The sequence below is a fragment of the Engystomops pustulosus genome, chromosome 2 (assembly GCF_040894005.1).
Source record: "Engystomops pustulosus chromosome 2, aEngPut4.maternal, whole genome shotgun sequence".
NCBI classification, from domain to species: Eukaryota; Metazoa; Chordata; class Amphibia; order Anura; family Leptodactylidae; genus Engystomops; species Engystomops pustulosus.
This window is the reverse complement of record NC_092412.1, coordinates 49,143,765-49,163,378: the sequence shown is the minus strand read 5'-3', so window position 1 is coordinate 49,163,378 and position 19,614 is coordinate 49,143,765. Positions and strand designations below refer to the sequence as shown.

The 19,614-nt window shown below is 39.9% G+C and overlaps 1 protein-coding gene across 3 annotated transcripts in view; it reads right to left on the bottom strand.

Moving 5' to 3' along the window:
* FNDC3A (fibronectin type III domain containing 3A) overlaps positions 1 to 19,614 on the bottom strand; it is a 130,968-nt gene that overhangs the window by 92,273 nt on the left and 19,081 nt on the right. The window contains exon 1 of one of the 3 annotated variants that reach the window (XM_072134537.1): positions 15,733 to 15,854. The exons of the other annotated variants lie outside the window; for them this stretch is intronic. The gene's annotated coding sequence lies outside the window, so the exon portion shown is untranslated. Of the gene's footprint in view, positions 1 to 15,732; positions 15,855 to 19,614 lie in introns of those variants that run through there. 3 annotated transcript variants of the gene reach the window in all.

The following is a 19,614-nucleotide window of genomic DNA, read 5'->3' as shown; positions in this document are numbered from 1 at the left end:
TAATAAAATTGTACCTAATTAACCACTACCAGTATGTTGTGAAGTACATAAACACCTTCTAGATAATGTCTTTTATATTGCCCAGTGTGGTGGCATAACCCAGAAAATATACTTTAAACAGCCAATTTACATCTCACTTTAAAGTCATGGAGGTGGAGAGCTCAGCACTGAAGTCAAGCTCTCCCCACCTCTGAACGTCCCCTCCCCTGTGATTGACATTATAAACTAGACTTACAGAGATCTGGTTAGTAATGTGCCTGGATGCAGGACCAATTCATGACAGTAAAGACTGCATTCTGAGATGATGAGAGCTTGACTTCAGTGTTAAACTCTCCGCCTCCTTGACTAAATTACATCTCACTTTAAAGCTGATTTTCTGGACGATGCCACCAAACTAGGCCATGAAAAAGACATGATCTAGAAGATTTTCAGCTGCATGATCACATTCTGATTGTGGTTTATTAGGTCAATTTCCCTTTAACCAGATGTATTTATTAAAAAGGAAAGTGTCAGCACAAAATCACATACTTTCTAACAAAGCTTTTATGTCAAAACATCATTTTAAAGTATTTTTTAACCCCTTGCCACTGTTTGTTCCATTTCAAGAGCAGTATGAGGCCTTATTTTTCACACAACAAATATAACAATATGGCAGCATATGCACGCCGGCATTCGAATGGTTAACTTCCAGGTGTTTGGGGTAGGCATTGGTGCACCCGAGTATGTCTATAATATATGAAGAGAGTACAGCCTGTAAGCCCACTTCATACATCCTTAATGACACCCTTAAAGGGGTTTTCCCACGAAGGAACATTCTCAAATTTCAAAGATCATTTTAACCCCTTACTTTACAAAGTTACTCAGTTTTATTGCTGTTTTAGCTCCTATCACTCCCTAGGCTGCTTAGTGCAAGATCCCAGGGTGTGGGTGGCGACTCTCTATGCAGACACATTATGATCCATCTAGCTCTGTGGGGTGACAGTGTGGTTAGATTATCAGGGTACAGGTATATATATACTTTCATCTGGCTTCTGACATTGTACTAACACATTGACACATAGAAAGAGAGAGAGATGAGACAGATCAGACTTTTACACTGTGACCTCTACTACATCTCACAGATATGTGCCTGCCTCCCCCTGATCACTTATCTCCTTGTAGTTTGCAGCCTCTCTCTCTGCTCACCATCTCCTGGCAGGATTTGATCAGTGAGTGTCTCTTACCTCCGTGCAGGGGGGTGGCTACAAGCTCAGAGCAGAGCAAGACAGAAATCTCATCTGAATGCTGTCACACAGAAATCCAAGATGGCGACCGGCTCCAAGTCAGAGGTTACAGGGTTGTTTCTAGGGGAAACTGAAATTGTGTACACCAGGACTGATAGAGACAGGTTGGACTTATATCTGTAAAATGCTGCATTTTTTTAAAATAACAGTGAATTAGAGAATGTGCTCGCTATCCTGAGAACATATGAGAAACTTGTCTTCGTGGGAATAACCCTTTAAGTACTATTCCATCACATTAGAGAGGTGGTAAATTATTCCACATCACAAGCTATAATAAAAGAACTACATACATTTTCACTTTATTAATAAACCATCATTACATCACTACTGACAATGGATGATGTCACAGCTTATCTCCTCCTCCTCCCTGTACAATGACCTCTATATAGATAACACTGACCCATCATTACATCACTACTGATAATAGATGATGTCACAGCTTATCTCCTCCCCCTCCCTGTACAATGACCTCTATATAGATAACACTGACCCATCATTACCTCACTACTGACAATAGATGATGTCACAGCTTATCCCCCCCCCCCTCCTGTACAATGTCCTCTATATAGATACCACTGACCCCTCATTATATCACTACTGACAATAGATGATGTCACAACTTATCTCCTCCCCCTCCTCCCTGTACAATGACCTCTATATAGATAACACTGACCCCTCATTACTGACAATAGATGCTGTCACAGCTTATATCCTCCCCCTCCTGCCTGTACAATGACCTCTATACAGATAACACTGACCCCTCATTACATCACTACTGACAATAGATGATGTCACAGCTTATCCCCTCCCCCTCCTGTACAATGACCTCTATATAGATAACACTGACCCCTCGTTACATCACTACTGACAATAGATGATGTCACAGCTTATCTCCTCCCCCTCCCTGTACAATGACCTCTATATAGATAACACTGACCCCTCATTACATCACTACTGACAATAGATGAAGTCACAGCTTATATTCATATCCATCTATTCCAATGGTAGTGTATGAGGCCTACAGTCACTCCGCTAATGGCAGATATCAAGGGAGATAAATATTATTCAATTGCCATAACTCTTAGTACTGAGAGCTAGGTCGCTGTCAGAAGACTTGGGCAGTGGCTCTCTGCATGTGTGTATGAGTATGAAGCGCTCCAGCTGATAAATGTAGGTTTGGTTTCTTTCTTTAATAATGCACATATCTGTGCTACCAAGTGGCAAGGCTGACATTTCATTTGTATATTATTTTACCTCTGTAAAGTCTGAGCACAATATACGACAAATATCTGCTTCGAAAATGAAAAAACAAACAAACTAAACACTAAATGAAATTCTTCTAAAAATTACAGGTCAGAAATAAACGTTGTGCTCCCCTGAGAGAGGTTATTGAGTGCACGGTAATACATGGTATAATGACATCAGCCAAGTGCAGGGGATTTTTCTACCACTGGGCACAGCACTGTAAGTGTCATGGGGTTCAATTCACCTTTAAACAGAACTGACGTAAAGAAATATGAAGAATTTTCCCATTAGATTTGAGGGCAAGCAATCCGTAACATGTTACAATAGTAACATAACGAAGTACCGTATTATTGTTAGTTTTTTAATATATTTTTTAAAGAGGACCCGTCACCGCGGAAAACCCACAGACCAAATATGCCCCCCATAATCCTCCCCTGCCCCTTTCTCCCTAGCAGTTTTTTTTTTAAATTTATGTGCAGTAAATTGATTTAAAACGATCCGACCTCTTACCAAATAAGAGGGCTTATTTACAGCGGCACAGAGAGCCGGCAGTGATGCGATGCTGCCGGCTTCTCCTACAATGTGACTGGCAGGGGCGTGCTGGGGGTGTGTCAGCACGCCCCCTAATGAATGACGCCGACTGCCAGTGCGCTGGATACACGATCCGACCTCTTATTTGGTAAGAGGTCGGATCGTTTTAAATCAATTTACTGCACATAAATTTAAAAAAAAAGGCTAGGGAGAAAGGGGCTGGGGGGAGGATTATGGGGGCACATTTGGTCTTTGGGTTTTCCGCGGTGACAGGTCCTCTTTAAACATTTTCCATCTATATTTAATAAGTACTGAAAAACAACAGAAAACAAATATGTATGTACCGTATGTGGATGTCCTTTAGAACAGTGATTTTCAACCTGTGTGCCGCGACACAAGGTTGAGTGTGTCGCGGGGGAAAGTTCCCCGAACTAAGCTGCCCCGATGTCGAGCTGCCGCTGCGCCCCCGTATTTCTGCGCCCATACTTACCTCTAAGCCCCGCGTCGGCGATCTGCCCATCTTCTGTAGCTCCTGCACCGCGTGACCAGAGGCGCGCGGTGAGGGAGCTACAGAAGGTGAGCGGATCGCCATTAGGAGTGAAGGTACGTGGAAGAAGACATCAAGGGTAAGTATATAGGGTTATTATTTGTATAGGGAAGGCAGCTAGGGTCTTTTTTTTATTAGTAAAGGTAGGCTGGGGCTTTTTATTTGTTAAGGGAGGCCTTTAGGGCCTTTTAATTAGTAAAGGGGGGTCTCTAGGGCCTTTTAATTAGTAAAGGGGGGTCTCTAGGGCCTTTTAATTAGTAAAGGGGGGTCTCTAGGGCCTTTTAATTAGTAAAGGGGGGTCTCTAGGGCCTTTTAATTAGTAAAGGGGGGTCTCTAGGACCTTTTAATTAGTAAAGGGGGGTCTCTAGAGCCTTTTAATTAGTAAAGGGGGGTCTCTAGGGCCTTTTAATTAGTAAAGGGGGGTCTCTAGGGCCTTTTAATTAGTAAAGGGGGGTCTCTAGGGCCTTTTAATTAGTAAAGGGGGGTCTCTAGGGCCTTTTAATTAGTAAAGGGGGGTCTCTAGGGCCTTTTAATTAGTAAAGGGGGGTCTCTAGGGCCTTTTAATTAGTAAAGGGGGGTCTCTAGGGCCTTTTAATTAGTAAAGGGGGGTCTCTAGAGCCTTTTAATTAGTAAAGGGGGGTCTCTAGGGCCTTTTAATTAGTAAAGGGGGGTCTCTAGGGCCTTTTAATTAGTAAAGGGGGGTCTCTAGGGCCTTTTAATTAGTAAAGGGGGGTCTCTAGGGCCTTTTAATTAGTAAAGGGGGGTCTCTAGGGCCTTTTAATTAGTAAAGGGGGTCTCTAGGGCCTTTTAATTAGTAAAGGGGGGTCTCTAGGGCCTTTTAATTAGTAAAGGGGGGGTCTCTAGGGCCTTTTAATTAGTAAAGGGAGGTCTCTAGGGCCTTTTAATTAGTAAAGGGGGGTCTCTAGGGCCTTTTAATTAGTAAAGGGGGGTCTCTAGGGCCTTTTAAATAGTAAAGGGAGGCCGCTAGGGCCTTTTAATTAGTAAAGGGGGGTCTCTAGGGCCTTTTAATTAGTAAAGGAGGGGCTCTAGGGCCTTTTAATTAGTAAAGGGGGGCCTCTAGGGCCTTTTAATTAGTAAAGGGGGGGCTCTAGGGCCTTTTAATTAGTAAAGGGGGGGCTCTAGGGCCTTTTAATTAGTAAAGGGGGGCCTTTAGGGCCTTTTAATTAGTAAAGGGAGGCCTCTAGGGCCTTTTAATTAGTAAAGGGGGGCTCTAGGGCCTTTTAATTAGTAAAGGGGGGGCTCTAGGGCCTTTTAATTAGTAAAGGGGGGCCTCTAGGGCCTTTTAATTAGTAAAGGGGGGGGCTCTAGGGCCTTTTAATTAGTAAAGGGGGGGCTCTAGGGCCTTTTAATTAGTAAAGGGGGGCCTGTAGGGCCTTTTAATTAGTAAAGGGGGGACTCTAGGGCCTTTTAATTAGTAAAGAGAGGCCGCTACGGGCTCTTAATTTGTAAAGGGAGGCCGCTAGGGACTCTTAATTTGTAAAGGGAGACCGCTAGGGTCTTTTAATTAGTAAAGGGAGGCCGCTAGAGGTTTTTATTAGTAAAGGGAGGCAGCTAGGGCCTTTTTATTAGTAAAGGGAGGCCGCTAGGGGCTTTTTATTAGTAAAGGGAGGCATCTAGGGGCTTTTTATTAGTAAAGGGAGGCATCTAGGGGCTTTTTATTAGTAAAGGGAGGCATCTAGGGGCTTTTTATTAGTAAAGGGAGGCATCTAGGGGCTTTTTATTAGTAAAGGGGGGGCTCTAGGGCCTTTTAATTAGTAAAGGGGGGGCTCTAGGGCCTTTTAATTAGTAAAGGGGGGGCTCTAGGGTCTTTTAATTAGTAAAGGGAGGCCGCTAGAGGTTTTTATTAGTAAAGGGAGGCAGCTAGGGCCTTTTTATTAGTAAAGGGAGGCCGCTAGGGGCTTTTTATTAGTAAAGGGAGGCATCTAGGGGCTTTTTATTAGTAAAGGGAGGCATCTAGGGGCTTTTTATTAGTAAAGGGAGGCATCTAGGGGCTTTTTATTAGTAAAGGGGGGGCTCTAGGGCCTTTTAATTAGTAAAGGGGGGGCTCTAGGGCCTTTTAATTAGTAAAGGGGGGGCTCTAGGGCCTTTTAATTAGTAAAGAGAGGCCGCTACGGGCTCTTAATTTGTAAAGGGAGGCCGCTAGGGGCTTTTTATTAGTAAAGGGAGGCATCTAGGGGCTTTTTATTAGTAAAGGGAGGCAGCTAGGGGCTTTTTATTAGTAAAGGGAGGCATCTAGGGGCTTTTTATTAGTAAAGGGAGGCAGCTAGGGCCTTTTTATTAGTAAAGGGAGGCCTTTTATGACTGTTTTAGTGTCATTTTGTGCTATTTTGGTTGGTGGTGTGCCCCAGGATTTTCTAAGTATAAAAAGTGTGCCGCGGCTCAAAAAAGGTTGAAAATCACTGCTTTAGAACAACCATGTACATCTAGAGGGTGAGCCATTTATATGCATACAGCTAGATAAAATGTGAATGGTCGGAGATATCAACTACTCGTTTGTGGCGCCTCAGTATATGAGAGGGGGGAAAACTTTTCAAAGTGGGTGTTGACCATGGCGGCCATTTTGAAGTCAGCCATTTTGGATCCAACTTTTTAATTTCCAATTTCCAATAAACGTATTGAGAATTTCACTGGAAAAACTACGGTGTTTAAATGCAATTTTATTCTTTCATTAGTTATTAAGAAGCTAATGCTCAAAGTGCTGCCCATTGTATTGGATTGTCAATGCAAACCTTTTCGCCCGCTCTTGACACACTGATAGAAACACAGCTGAAAAAATGCCAGCACAGCCTTCAGGTATTCATTGTTTCAGATGCTGAACATCTTGTATCTTTTCAGACAATTACCTTCAGATGACCTCAAAAAAAGTCTAGGGGGGTCAGATCGGGAAACCTTGGTGGCCAGTCAACTGGCCCATGAGGACCAATCCACTTTCCAGGGAACTGTTCATGTAGGAATGCTCGGACTCTTGAGGTCATCCTAAGGCAATTGTCTATGCTGTGAAGATATGAGATGTGGAGCATCTGAAACAATGGATACTGGAAGCCTGTGCTAGCATTTCTTCTGCAGTGTTGCCATCAGTATGTAAGGAGTGAGAGAAGAGGGTTGCATTGACAATACATCCAGCACTTTTCACACATTTTTAACTTGTATAACTCATGAAAGAATAAAGTTACATTCAAACCAAGCCAACCATTGTTTTTCTTGTGAAATTCTCAATACGTTTGATGTGTTACATCCAACTGAAAAATAAAAAGCTGGATCCAAAATGGCTGAACTCAAAATGGCTGTGATGGTCAAGTGCCATCTTGAAAAGTTTCCCCCTTCCCATATACTAATGTGCCACAAACACAAAGTTGTTATTACCAACCGATCCCATTTTATTTAGGTGTATCCATATAAATGGCCCACCCTGTATGTTACCTACATAAAGAATATAAAAATCTACCTCCCGACAGCCATCGCATCAGAGGATTGTTAAGAATCGCTCAGAGGTCTGAAAGGTAAGTATGACCAATCTAGCAAAAGCTATAGTCAGTTATAGCTATATACAGATGACTTCAGTATGTAAGTGGGATTCTGGAAATAAGAGATGTGGATAGGCAGCAAATAAGGCATGAGGGAAGAAGCAGGCTGTGCTCCATGCAGCAGCGTGCATGTCACCGGCAGTGTGAAACAAATTTCCAATGCCCTTTCCGGCGATTCCTAAGAATTTGACAGAACCTGAAAATGGTTCATGCATTGCTGTAATCTGAAGCCATTATTCTATTGTGAACAGAGCCTTAATAATTGCGATGTTACAGATTACGAATACATTATTAAACGTGAAAAGGAAATGACTTCTCAGCCAGCTTAATAGCAGCAAAGATCAATAACATCTTTCCATGTTCATTAATAGTAGATATAAGAAATTACTCCCTCCTTTATACTCCACTTTAGGAATGAAATGAAACAATGGCTCATCAGACGGAGAGGCGCCTTATTCCTCTTCATATGATTATTAAAAGGGTTTTCCAATCATAGACATTTATTGCAAAAAATCCTGCCCTTCAGAAAGTACGGGGCAACTCTGTACTACCTTTGTAATAATTGATGACAAGACCAAGGTCTGTGGTATATCCTAAATGTCAGATATAGGAATACCCCATAAAGAATATGTGCTACCATTGTATTTTATGTCTCAGGAATGGCCATTTACAGCAATGTTTCCAGGTGTGACTCGATAATAGCCTTATAAGAAAAAAAAAATCATCCCCAGCCTCCAAAATCAGGCGTAGAATTTAACAAAAGACACTTGCATTATATAATCATAAAGGCTACACTTGTATGATGCCAGATTGTGCAGAGTAGAGATATTACCTGTTCCTTACTGTCTTCCAGATTGCATTGTGGCCCATACAGACAAGAGCCAGCAATGAAGGTCCCACATGAGGAAGTGGCCTCCCCTGCAGTTACAAGCCTCAGATAAGGCTTACCGTTAGATAACAATCTGCCTATATCAAAGTCTCCTCTGTTACTAAATCTGCTTTCAATGAAATCCTCCACAAGCGCTCAGACAGTGCCCCCCCCCTCCCCAAAAAGCGGACTGAACGTTACACGATGACAAGCCTCTAGACGACAGACAAGATAGAGAAGACCACTTTCCGAAAAATGGAGTTGTGGAGACAACCGCACACATAAAAGCATCGGACTGGTGGCGACAGACTCCTCATAATTGTTACATTTATGCTGCAATTTTATATCAATTTCATTTTGATGTAGGTGATAGAAATGTCCGATTCCTGGCGTTTGTCTATTATTTTCCATGAGAAATGTTCATATTTGAATGAGAATAGACAAGGAAAGATGCAGGAAGCATGGCTACATCTCTAGATGTATAATAAAAAATAACCCAGAATGTTCAGTGGTTCAGAACCTAACTATTCTTCCTTGTTTAACCCTTTTGTAACCCAGGGTCATTGGTACCTGAATGTCTGGGTCCATTTTTGCAGTTCACTAAATGACAATATCTTTGGAACCGCTTTACATATCATAACCATTATCATTGTTTTTATCATGATATGTGAGACTAACTTGATAGAATAATTTTATTATTAACATTTATTTTATAGAATATGCAGAAAAATAACTAAAAATGTAAAAATGTATCACCAATCACCATAACCATTTTCCAGGTTCAGAGATATAGGCAGAGGGTGCATGTACTTTTGCAAAGTGTCTTCTGCAGCTCTTTCTCCATTCTGACTTCAGCTGACAGGCTGGAGGGTGCGAACTTCAAAAGCGGCCCTATCTCCTGAACTGTGACACCTAAAAACACAGTTCTGGTGTTCTCTAGGTGAAACAGAACTATAACTGGATAAATCCACTCTTGATTCAAAAATCAGGAATTGTTTTCTGCGTAACAAATTGCACTTCTTAGTATTAGAAGTATTTAATATTCCATGCCGTGTACTGGGAACCAGCAAAAAGAATTCCAAATGCAATGAAATTTGTAAAAAATTCATTTGCCCCATTTTCTTGTGGGCTTGGCACTGTGCGCCCCAATTTACATGCTTATTTTGTTCTTTGGGTCAGTATGATTACGGGGATACCATATTTATATAGGTTTTATAATGTTTTATATTTCCAAAAATGGAAAACCTCTGATACAAAAAAAAAAAATCTTCATTTTGCCATCTTCCGGCGCTAATAACTTTCATACTTCAGTGTGGGTGGTGTCATTTTTTGTGACTTTTGATGACAATTTCAATGCTTCAATTTTCAGGACTGTATGGCCTTCTGATACCTTTTATTACATTTTTTATATTTTTCAAAATGGCAAAAAAGTGGTTGAGCACTTTGGGTGCTCAGTTACGTGGTTGAACGTGGGGGATAACCATTATTATATTTACATTATTACATTTACACTTCTGCTACACCAATTCTGTGGAATTTTGTGGCAAAGTACAACATGTCCCACAAAAAAACAAGCCATGAACAAGCTCTATAGCCAAAAAAGTAAAAATGTTATGCCACTTGAAAGACGACGATGCAAAAATGATAGATTTTTCCCCACATTAGGGTTATATTTGGCAAATTTAGTAAAATGTGAGAAAATGTATTTAAGTCTGGTATCCCCGAAATCGTATTGACCAATATAATAAAGATAATATGAGTATTAGGCTACACAAACACCAAAAAAAAAAAAATACTGTACAGAACTGATGCTTTTCTACTGCTGCACTCAAAAAAAGTACATTTTCATAAATTTTCAACAATAGGGGATACCAACACCAGTTGGTGCAGTGCACTTGTACTCAGGAGAAATTGCATAACAAATTGTAAGATGAGTTTTCTCTTTACTTTTTGAAAATGTATAAATTTTAGAGCTAAATGAGCGTATAACCAACAAAATTTGACCATCCTAAATTTCATCTCCATTTTGATTTTATTATTATGAAGATCTCAAGGGGTTAACAATCTTCCTAAAAGCTGTTTTTGATAGTTTGGGTACAGATTTTAAAATGGATTGATTATATAGGGGGTTTAAATATTAAATATTTAAAATTTCAAAAACAGAAATTATCCCCAAAATAGTAAATTCTTAAAGTACAGAAAATCTACATTCGATTTGTAAGCTGCGTGACATCAAAATAAATTATCCAGACATTTCCAAAATTATAAAACTGTAAAATAGACATTTGCAAAATGTTATTTAGCAACTTGTTTAGGTGGTAAATCTGTCTGCCTGAAAAAAGCGATGATTTAGAATTTTAACCCCTACGGGACACAGCATCTTTTGGCCTAAAGGACGCGGACCCATTTTTCAAATCTGACCTGTGTCACTATAAGTGGTTATAGCTTTGGAACGCTATGAGAAATCCAGGGGATTTTGAGATTGTTTTCTCGTGACACATTGTACTTCAAATTAGTTTAAAAATTTGGATGAAATCTTTTGCGTTTAGTTATGAAAAAAAACAAAATTTGGCAAAAAATTGGAAAAATTCTATATTTTCAACGTTCTAAATTCTCTACTTTTGATGCAGATAGTCATAGCACCCAAATAAATTCATAACTTACATTTCCCAAATGTCTGCTTTATGTTGGCATGGTTTTTTTAAGATTCCACATATTTTACTAGAATGTTATGAGGCTCAGAATTTAGGTATCATTTTTCACATTTTTTGTAAAATCACCAAAACCCGTATTTAGATGGACCTGCTCAACTTCTAATTGACACTGAGAGGCCTAAATAATAGCTAGACTCATAAATTACCCCATTGTGGAAACTACACCCCTCAACGTATGAAAAACCACTTTTAAGAAGTTTGTTAACCCTTTAGGTGTTTTATAGGGGTTAAAACAAAACGGAGGTGCAGTCTGAAAATTGTAATATTTTTTCACAATACACTCATTTTGGGTGGAAAATTAAACATTTACAATGGATTAAATGAAAAAAGGCTCCACAAAGTTTGTTACCCAATTTCTCCCGAGTACACCGATACCCTATATGTGGTGGTAACCTGCTGTATGGGCGCACGCCTGGGCATAGGAGGGAAGGAGGCGCCATCCAGATCCGATTTGCTATGTCACATTGTACAGGCTATAATTTTTTTCTTTTTTTATTGAGGACCTATAGGGGCTTATTTCTTTTGCCACATGAGATGCACTTTTCTGGTATGTAATTTTGGGGCATCTATAGCTAATTGGTGAGATTTAATTAAAGCTTTGTTGGTGGAGGAAATGAAAATCGTCAATTTTTAGGAACATTTTTATGTGTTTTTTTTTGGCCGTTAACCATACCATAAAAATAGTATATTATTTTTATTCTATGGGTCGCCACGATTACAAAAATACTTCATTTATATATATTTTTTATTTTTTCCCATTTTTACTGAATAAAAAGTAATTTGGCAAAATTGTTGTTAATTTTAGCATCACCGTCTTTCATATGCATAACTTTTTTATTTTTCACCTCACAAATCTGTTTAAGGGCTTATTTTTTGCGAGAAGGATTGTTCTTTTTAGTGGTCTTATTTTAGATTGCGTAACTTTTTTAAATCACTTTTTAGAGCATTTTTAAAGGGCATTAATAAAAAATCATCTTTTTTTCAGAGAGAGTTTTTTGAGGTTGTTTTTTACGGGGTTCACTTTGCGGATCTAATAACGATTCTGTTTTATTATGCAGATTGTTACGGACGCAGGGATACCAAATATGTGGGGGTTTTGTGTATTTTATTCAATTGTACTGAATAAAAACTAATTTGGAGAAAATCTTATTCATTTTAGCATCACCATCTATTCATATGCATAACTTTTTTATATTTTGGCTGACAAATCTGGTTAGGGGCTTATTTTTTGCGAGAACAGTTGTTCTTTTTAGTGGGCTTATTTTAGAGTGCATAAAATTTTTTAAATCACTTTTTAGAGCATTTTTTATAGGGTATTAATTAAAAATTATCTTTTTTTCGGAACTTTTTTGCGTTTTTTTCCTCCGGCGTTTACCGTGCGGGTCCAGTAATGATTCTGTTTTATTATGCAGATTGTTACGGACGCGGCAATACCAAACATGCGGGGGTTTTTTGTGTTTTTATGTTTTTTATACTTTATTAAGTGTTTTTATGGGAAAGTGACATTTTAGGGGCTTATATTTTTATGTATTTATTTTTTATTTATTATAATGTGTAGTGTTAAGTGTTTTTGCATAATTTTACTTCTACATACTTGAACTTAAACCAGTGATGCTCTGATCACTGGTTTAAGTTCAATACACTGCTCTACAATACTATTTTATTGTAGAGCAGTGTAAACTGTCTAAGCATGCTTGCGCATGCTCAGACAGTTTACAGCCAGACCCGGAAGGGTTCTGGCTGCCATGGAAACCGGGCAGCTCCGGGGCACATGCCAGTCCTCGGAGCTGCCCAGGAGAGGATCGGATCCCCCGGTAAGCGGCACGGGGGATCCGATCCATAGGGGGAAGACCCTTACACGCCGCGGTCATGCTTGACCGCGGCGTGTAAGGGGTTAACACCCGCGATCGGAGTCGGCTCCGATCGCGGGTGTTAGCGCAGGCTGTCAGCTGTACTAGACAGCTGACAGCCGCTGCTTCTGGTACCGGCTCCGTTCGTGAGCCGGTGCCAGAAGCAGGACGTTATAGTGCGTCCTGGTGCGCTAAGTATCTAGCCACCGGGACGTACTATAACGTCCTGGTGCGCCTAGGGGTTAAAAATGGTAAATAAATAAATAAACGCAAAATAAATAAATGCAAAACTTATCAGACAAAATTTACCACTAAAATGAAGTACAACATGTGAGGAAAAAAAAATCTCATAATCGCTTTGATAAATAACAGTGTTCAAAAGTTATAACTATATAAAGTGACGCAAGTCAGAATCCAAAAAATGGGACTGAGCCTTAAGCTACAAAATGGCTGCGTCTTAAAGGGGTTAAAGGGTTGTTCCGATTACAACAAATTAATATTATGTTTGCATTATAAAAATGTATACAACTTTCTAATATACTTTCTGTATCAATTAGGCACCGTTTTCTAGGCTGAAACGTCGCACCTTCCACATTGGGTGAATAAACACCTAGCCTTTTCCAGGAGTACTGCCTCATCTCTTTTATTTCCTTTGCCCCCCAGTATATAGGTAGCCACAGCACATGCCCCCCCAGTATATAGGTAGCCACAGCACATGCTTCCCAGAAGAATATTCACCTACCTGCACTCCCTGCTGCCAGCTCCTCATCGCTCTCAGGCTCTTCTCTTTGACCCAGGCGATGATGGCGGCGATGGCGCCTGGGTCATACAAAGGACGTAGGCACAGGTAACATTGCTGCCTGTGTCCAGTGATCAGTCTAAGACACACAGCAGCAGCCATCACTATTTATTAAAGATCTGTCTGAGAGCCACATGCAGCCAACAAAAAAACCACATCTGGCTCTCAAGCCATAGGTTCCCTACCCCTGGTATAGCAGGACTGCAAGCAGAAAACCGCAAGTAATTGTTACAGAAAGTATACAAGAAAATTGTATAACTTTATTATAAAAACAATAACATTAATTTGCTAAAATGGGAACACCCCTTTAACTCTCTTTTTACTAAAGATCCGGCAAATACCAGATACCAAGTTCCAGGCTTCTCTTATAACCTTGGACTCTGTATAAGAGATGGCAGCTGATGACTGGTTCCAGCAGCAAGATTTGTATTTTTTTTTTTTATTATTTTTACTTATCAGAAAGGAGACGGAGCAAAGATTTTTATTTTATTTTATCATATTAATAACTTCTAGTTTTAAACATTTTGCTGCAATACGGCTTTGATAAAATTCTAAATATCAGTACCATGGACAGGAACCAAATGTACTTCACACTCTTATCCTTAACTAGCAAAATCAGAAGTTCTTGCAACATGATTTCTGATCCATGCAGTAAGTCACAATGCATCATGAAGGAAAAAACACAAACTTGTATAATTTTGGTTCATGCTGAAGGTTACACAGAGACTTATAAACCAAATGGCATCAAAACATTCAGAAAAATTGTGACATAACACCTTCATCTAAGCAGGTTGTGCTCCTCCCACCAAAGAGACTAGATGGGTGCATCAATACGAATTAAAGGGACCCTGTGGCTTAAAAAAAAATAATTCCACACACCAGTGGGGGACATCACCCTACTCCTAAAATCTAGCTTTTGTGTTCCTAAACAGGTGTATGGAGTCAGATGGTACAACTAACTGGGAAGGGAACAAAATTCATATTGTAAATATTGTATAAAGGATTAGGTCCAGGATAAGATCCTGGGTAGACGGGCACAATTCACCAGAACACAAGTAACTTTACTTTTGGTAAAACCGTCCTAAGTCCGTGTTATTCTTCAGTGATAGAAAATAAACAAAAAAGCAAAAAAAAAAGCCTAAGCCTCTCAGCCACTGACTAAAATCAGATGCTAGACTATGGAGAGGGGAGGGGTGAGCACCCCCTCCACTCCAGCTCGCTGACGTGTGCTCACCTGGGCTATGGCAGGGGTCTCAGTATATTACTATCCTTGGTATCGCAACTGAGCCCCATTTACCATAAGTAGATAAATTGTGACCAATGAATTTGATACCATTCACGTGCGTCAGCTACCAGGTGGGAGTTGACAGAGACATTGATATTGTAGCCCCTTAAGGTGAGCAGTAAAGGCTTCTTTCAGCAAGATGGACATCACACAGAGATCTAGTGTATAGTATAAAAGAGGATCCAAAAAGTGGCACTAAGACTTGCTGCAGGAGGGCACCTGTAGGCACATAACATATTGGTATTGTGTGCTTCATACCATATGTTATACATTAAGTATAGACACAGAGAGACATAATGCACATAAGTACAGGCAGTCCCCGGGTTACATACAAGATAGGGACTGTAGGTTTGTTCTTAAGTTGAATTTGTATGTAAGTCGAAACTGTATATTTTATCATTGTAGTTCCCGACAATTTTTTTTTTTGCCCCAGTGACAATTGGAGTTTCAAATTTTTTTGCTGTAATAGGACCAAGAATTATCAATAAAGCTTCATTGCAGACAATTTTAATCTGATTATTGCAATCTGGGACTATTTTAAAGCATCCAGAGAGTTTCACCAGAGGTCACAGTGGGCAGAGGGGTCCGTCTGTAACTATGGGTTGTCTGTAAGTCGGGTGTCCTTAAGTAGGGGACCGCCTGTATAAGGGAAACATAGAAGGACAGCCAAAAGAAACTACAGGCGGTCCCCTACTTAAGGACACCCGACTTACAGACAACCCATAGTTACAGACGGACCCCTCTGCCCACTGAGACCTCTGGTGAAGCTCTCTGGATGCTTTAAAATAGTCCCAGATTGCAATAATCAGCTTAAAATTGTCTGCAATGAAGCTTTATTGATAATTCTTGGTCCTATTACAGCAAAAAAATTTGAAACTCCAATTGTCACTGGGGCAAAAAAAAAAAATTGTCGGGAACTACAATGATAAAATATACAGTTTCGACTTACATACAAATTCAACTTAAGAACAAACCTACAGTCCCTATCTTGTATGTAACCCGGGGACTGCCTGTAATCAGATTGCGATCAGATATATAGTGACTACCCCCCAGTACTGTACAAACCTGGGCAGTGCTGCGGCTACAGAGAGCGATCCATATGGCAGAGGTGAGAGCAGAGCAGTGCGGCACTTATCTCCGGGCTCAGTATAAAGCTCTCAGCTGCTGTTTGTCTTGTGGACTCGCTGCCAGGCAGGAAGAGAAGGGGAAATGGAGATCAGCTCAGCTCCACATTTCATAACAGCCATTCTACGGATCACTGCGAGAGCTCTTCCAGGAATTAAAGAAGAGGACAATGCAATTTATGGATTTATATGGGATTTTTATATTATATGTAAATGATCAGTTAGGAATTAGGAATATTGGGAAAAGTTAAACTTCACAGACACATTTGCCAATTTCTTGGAAATTAGTTGCACCCTCTTTATTACTTTTTACAAAGCACCTGATGATGTCTACATTAAAATAGCGGCTTAACAGGTCTACAACACTAGCATCTTCTCATATCTGCACATTTCTTTCTCAGCTGCTTTAGGGACATGTGGATGTGCCCCATGTGGATCAGTCATGGATTTTGCAACGCAAAAGGCTGCCGACGCAAAGGATGAAATCCTCAGGCGAAATCTGCAGCAACTCATCTTTGATGCTGCAGCTTCCAAGCTAAGTAGTCACTATAAAACACCAGGTGGCATGTTATGGAGCAGGAGTAGCTGGGAAGATTGTACAAAATTTCCTATGATCAGGGAGTGTGTTATAAAGCAGGAGGAGCAGTATTACAGATTGATATTTAGTATAGTGGGGAGTTAAGGAGGTAGTCCCATCAGTGACTGACAGCTATCTTTATATGCTTATCATAGAGGTGTGCCGTATATCAACGATAGAACCTTCCTCAGACTTGTTAATACAAAATAAATGACAAGTTCAAATAACTCTTACCTAAACAAGATGAATCAATTCACCCAGGTTCTCATGCTCTATAACATGCCATCTGTAGATAGGACAACATATAATCTTTTGAGCTTTTTACCATTGCTGCCTACAGATTGTACAGTGTCCCATCTCCATAGCTCCTCCTGCTTTATCACATGCTGCCTACAAATACTACACCAAGTACAATATCCTCCCCTCCTCCTGCTCTATAACATGCTACCTGCTGCTAGCACACTGTATAATCTACCCAGCACCTCCTTTTTATGTATATGTACACTAGCACTACGATAGGGACAGTCACTACAACATGTAGGACAACAGGTGTGTTTTAATATACAGCAACTTGTATGAGAAGAAGGAAAACACGGAAAAAAGGCTCATGTTACACCTAATTACACAGTGGTGTATTATATCGTGGCCATGACAGGGACGAGGATTTTACCAGCTTCCTGATATGGCAGCTGGACCTTTATTGCTGGGGCAGAAGAGAAGACAAATAATGAGAGGGAGAGAATCTGACATTTGGAGATGAGAGTTCAATGAGTGAATCCTGGAGAACCAGGATGTAAGATGTTTGTCTTGGCTGCAGCGACTGTACAGGCAGAACATGAAGCTCCAGCGGTTTCCTCCGTTAAACAGACAGGTCACCGAGTATCTATCTTCTATTATTTATTGAATGACCAGAGAATATATGTTTATCCTGGAAAGAGTTTTCTCACTTCGGATCTGGTCTCAATCCGATTTTTGGAAAAAAAAAAATCTAACAATCAAGTCTGGACATGGGAAGGAGTTTACCTCTAGATGTGACCTTCTGACAATTCATATTTTAATAGATATTGTTATTAAACATCACATACACATTTTCCAGTTTCTGAACATATAGAGAGATGTAAAACTTAAGAAAAAAATAAAAACAACTCTTCCAGGAATTATTCAGATAGAAAAGGTCTACACCCACATCTCTTTACTTGTATGAATATAATCAATGGGGCTGGTTTACGTAGGAGAAGAACCAGTATCTCTCATGTATCATGCCATATGCAGAGCCCTGGTAGGCAAGCCAGGAGCATCAGCAAAAGGGGGCCCAAATGCGTCAAACTTGTGATATACCTTCCGTTAGAATGGAGAGTGGAGTATAAGCCTGAGTACAATACAGGCAGTCCCCAGGTTACATACAAGATAGGGACTGTAGGTTTGTTCTTAAGTTGAGTTTGTATGTAAGTCGGAACTGTATAGTTTATCATTGTAACCCCAGCCAGAACATTTTTGGTCTCTGTGACAATTGGATTTTAAAAATGTTGGGTTGTTATAAGAACCAGGAGTAACACTAAAGCTTCATTACAGACACCTGTGATAACTGTTACAGCTGATCATTGTAGCCTAGGACTAAAGCACAATAAATTACCAATATCCAGAGGTCCGTTTGTAACTAGGGGTCGTATGTAAGTCGAGTGTTCTTAAGTAGGGTACTGCCTGTATTTAGTTTAGATTTCAACTCTCGGATAATGAGTGGGGCCTGCTCAATCCAATGGAAAGTTAAAAATCAATTAAATTTAAAAATAATAATGTCCGTGCCTTGAATAGGATTTTACCAATTCCAATAGAAAGGGGAAAGGCAAGGTCATTATTAGCTGTGATGACAACTAGGGTACAGTATACACCTCTGGAGATGAACTCCAAAAAGTCTAGGACTTGATTCTAATGCAGCGTATCTGGGACACCCTGCGCTATCACGGCTACAAATAAAAAAGAGAACACTGGGGGATATGCGGGCTCTGCGGAGGAACATGAGCTGGGACCAGCATTGCGCCTCACACAGAGTCTAGGTTGGCCCCCCCAAAAAATGTCCATTGGTCACGTCATAGGACCCACATCTACGCACAGGTAAAAAGGTACTAAGTGTTGGAGCTACGAGTTTCTTGTTTATATCAGTGGTAAGTATCTCTTTCTGCAACCTTCTGACATTTCACAGGGCATTGCAACTATTTCAGGCTTTTACAGCAATTTCTGGCGTAAAAACCCTGATAAATGTCCCCCAAGGTTTCCATAGCTCCATACGCTCTGTCACTATATGAAGCTTCCACCCAGTGAATATTTTACTCATGTTTTTTTTGGTGTTGCTCTCAAGATTTGAAGTAATCTTTTGCAGATGGATATGTGAAAGAAATTCTCATACACGAAGGGCAACTTAAAATAGGATCAGTCACCAAGTACAAAGTCCCTAACGACATCAATTGCAAAGCCCTTACCCCTATAGTTTCATAGGATTTTGTTATTGCTTTATACAGGCGGTCCCCTACTTAAGAACACCCGACTTACAGACGACCCCTAGTTACAGACGGACCTCTGGATGCTGGTAATTTACTGTACTTTAGCCTTAGGCTACAATAATCAGCTGTAACAGTTATCACAGGTGTCTGTAATGAAGATTTATTGCCTGTAATGCCTTATTTTATTTGTTTATGTCCAGCAATGATCTGTACATTTTTGATAAATATAATGGTGCTACACAAAGATTTATTAAGATCTTATTTATTTAGTTTATTATATTGTCCCTGTGCTTCATATCAATTTGATATTATTTTAAAAAAAAATGTAAAAGAAAGATCCCTTGTAGGTTTATATGTGGAGTAGATAATAGTAGCCAAGGTGGCGGTAACCTTCTATTTTCATGTTGCACATACATAAATTGACAAAGGGAAGGTTACCGCCCCTTTGACTAGAAAGACTTACCGGTAATTCACATATAAACTTTTGTGATCCACATGTGAGTAACCAGTGAACAGGTTCTAAAGGAGAGAAACAGAGATCAATAGAACCAACGATGACATGAGGCTTATATTTGAGCGCTATGCTTTAGAATTGCACCAAAACATTACATAAAAATGATGTGTATTTTGTGGACAGAATTAAAACTTTCTTTAAATAAATATTCCCCATTGTGATGGAAGGTGATGAAAAGATGAAGAATTTACTCAATGATATGATTCATGTAGGCGATTCATTTCCACCTACAAT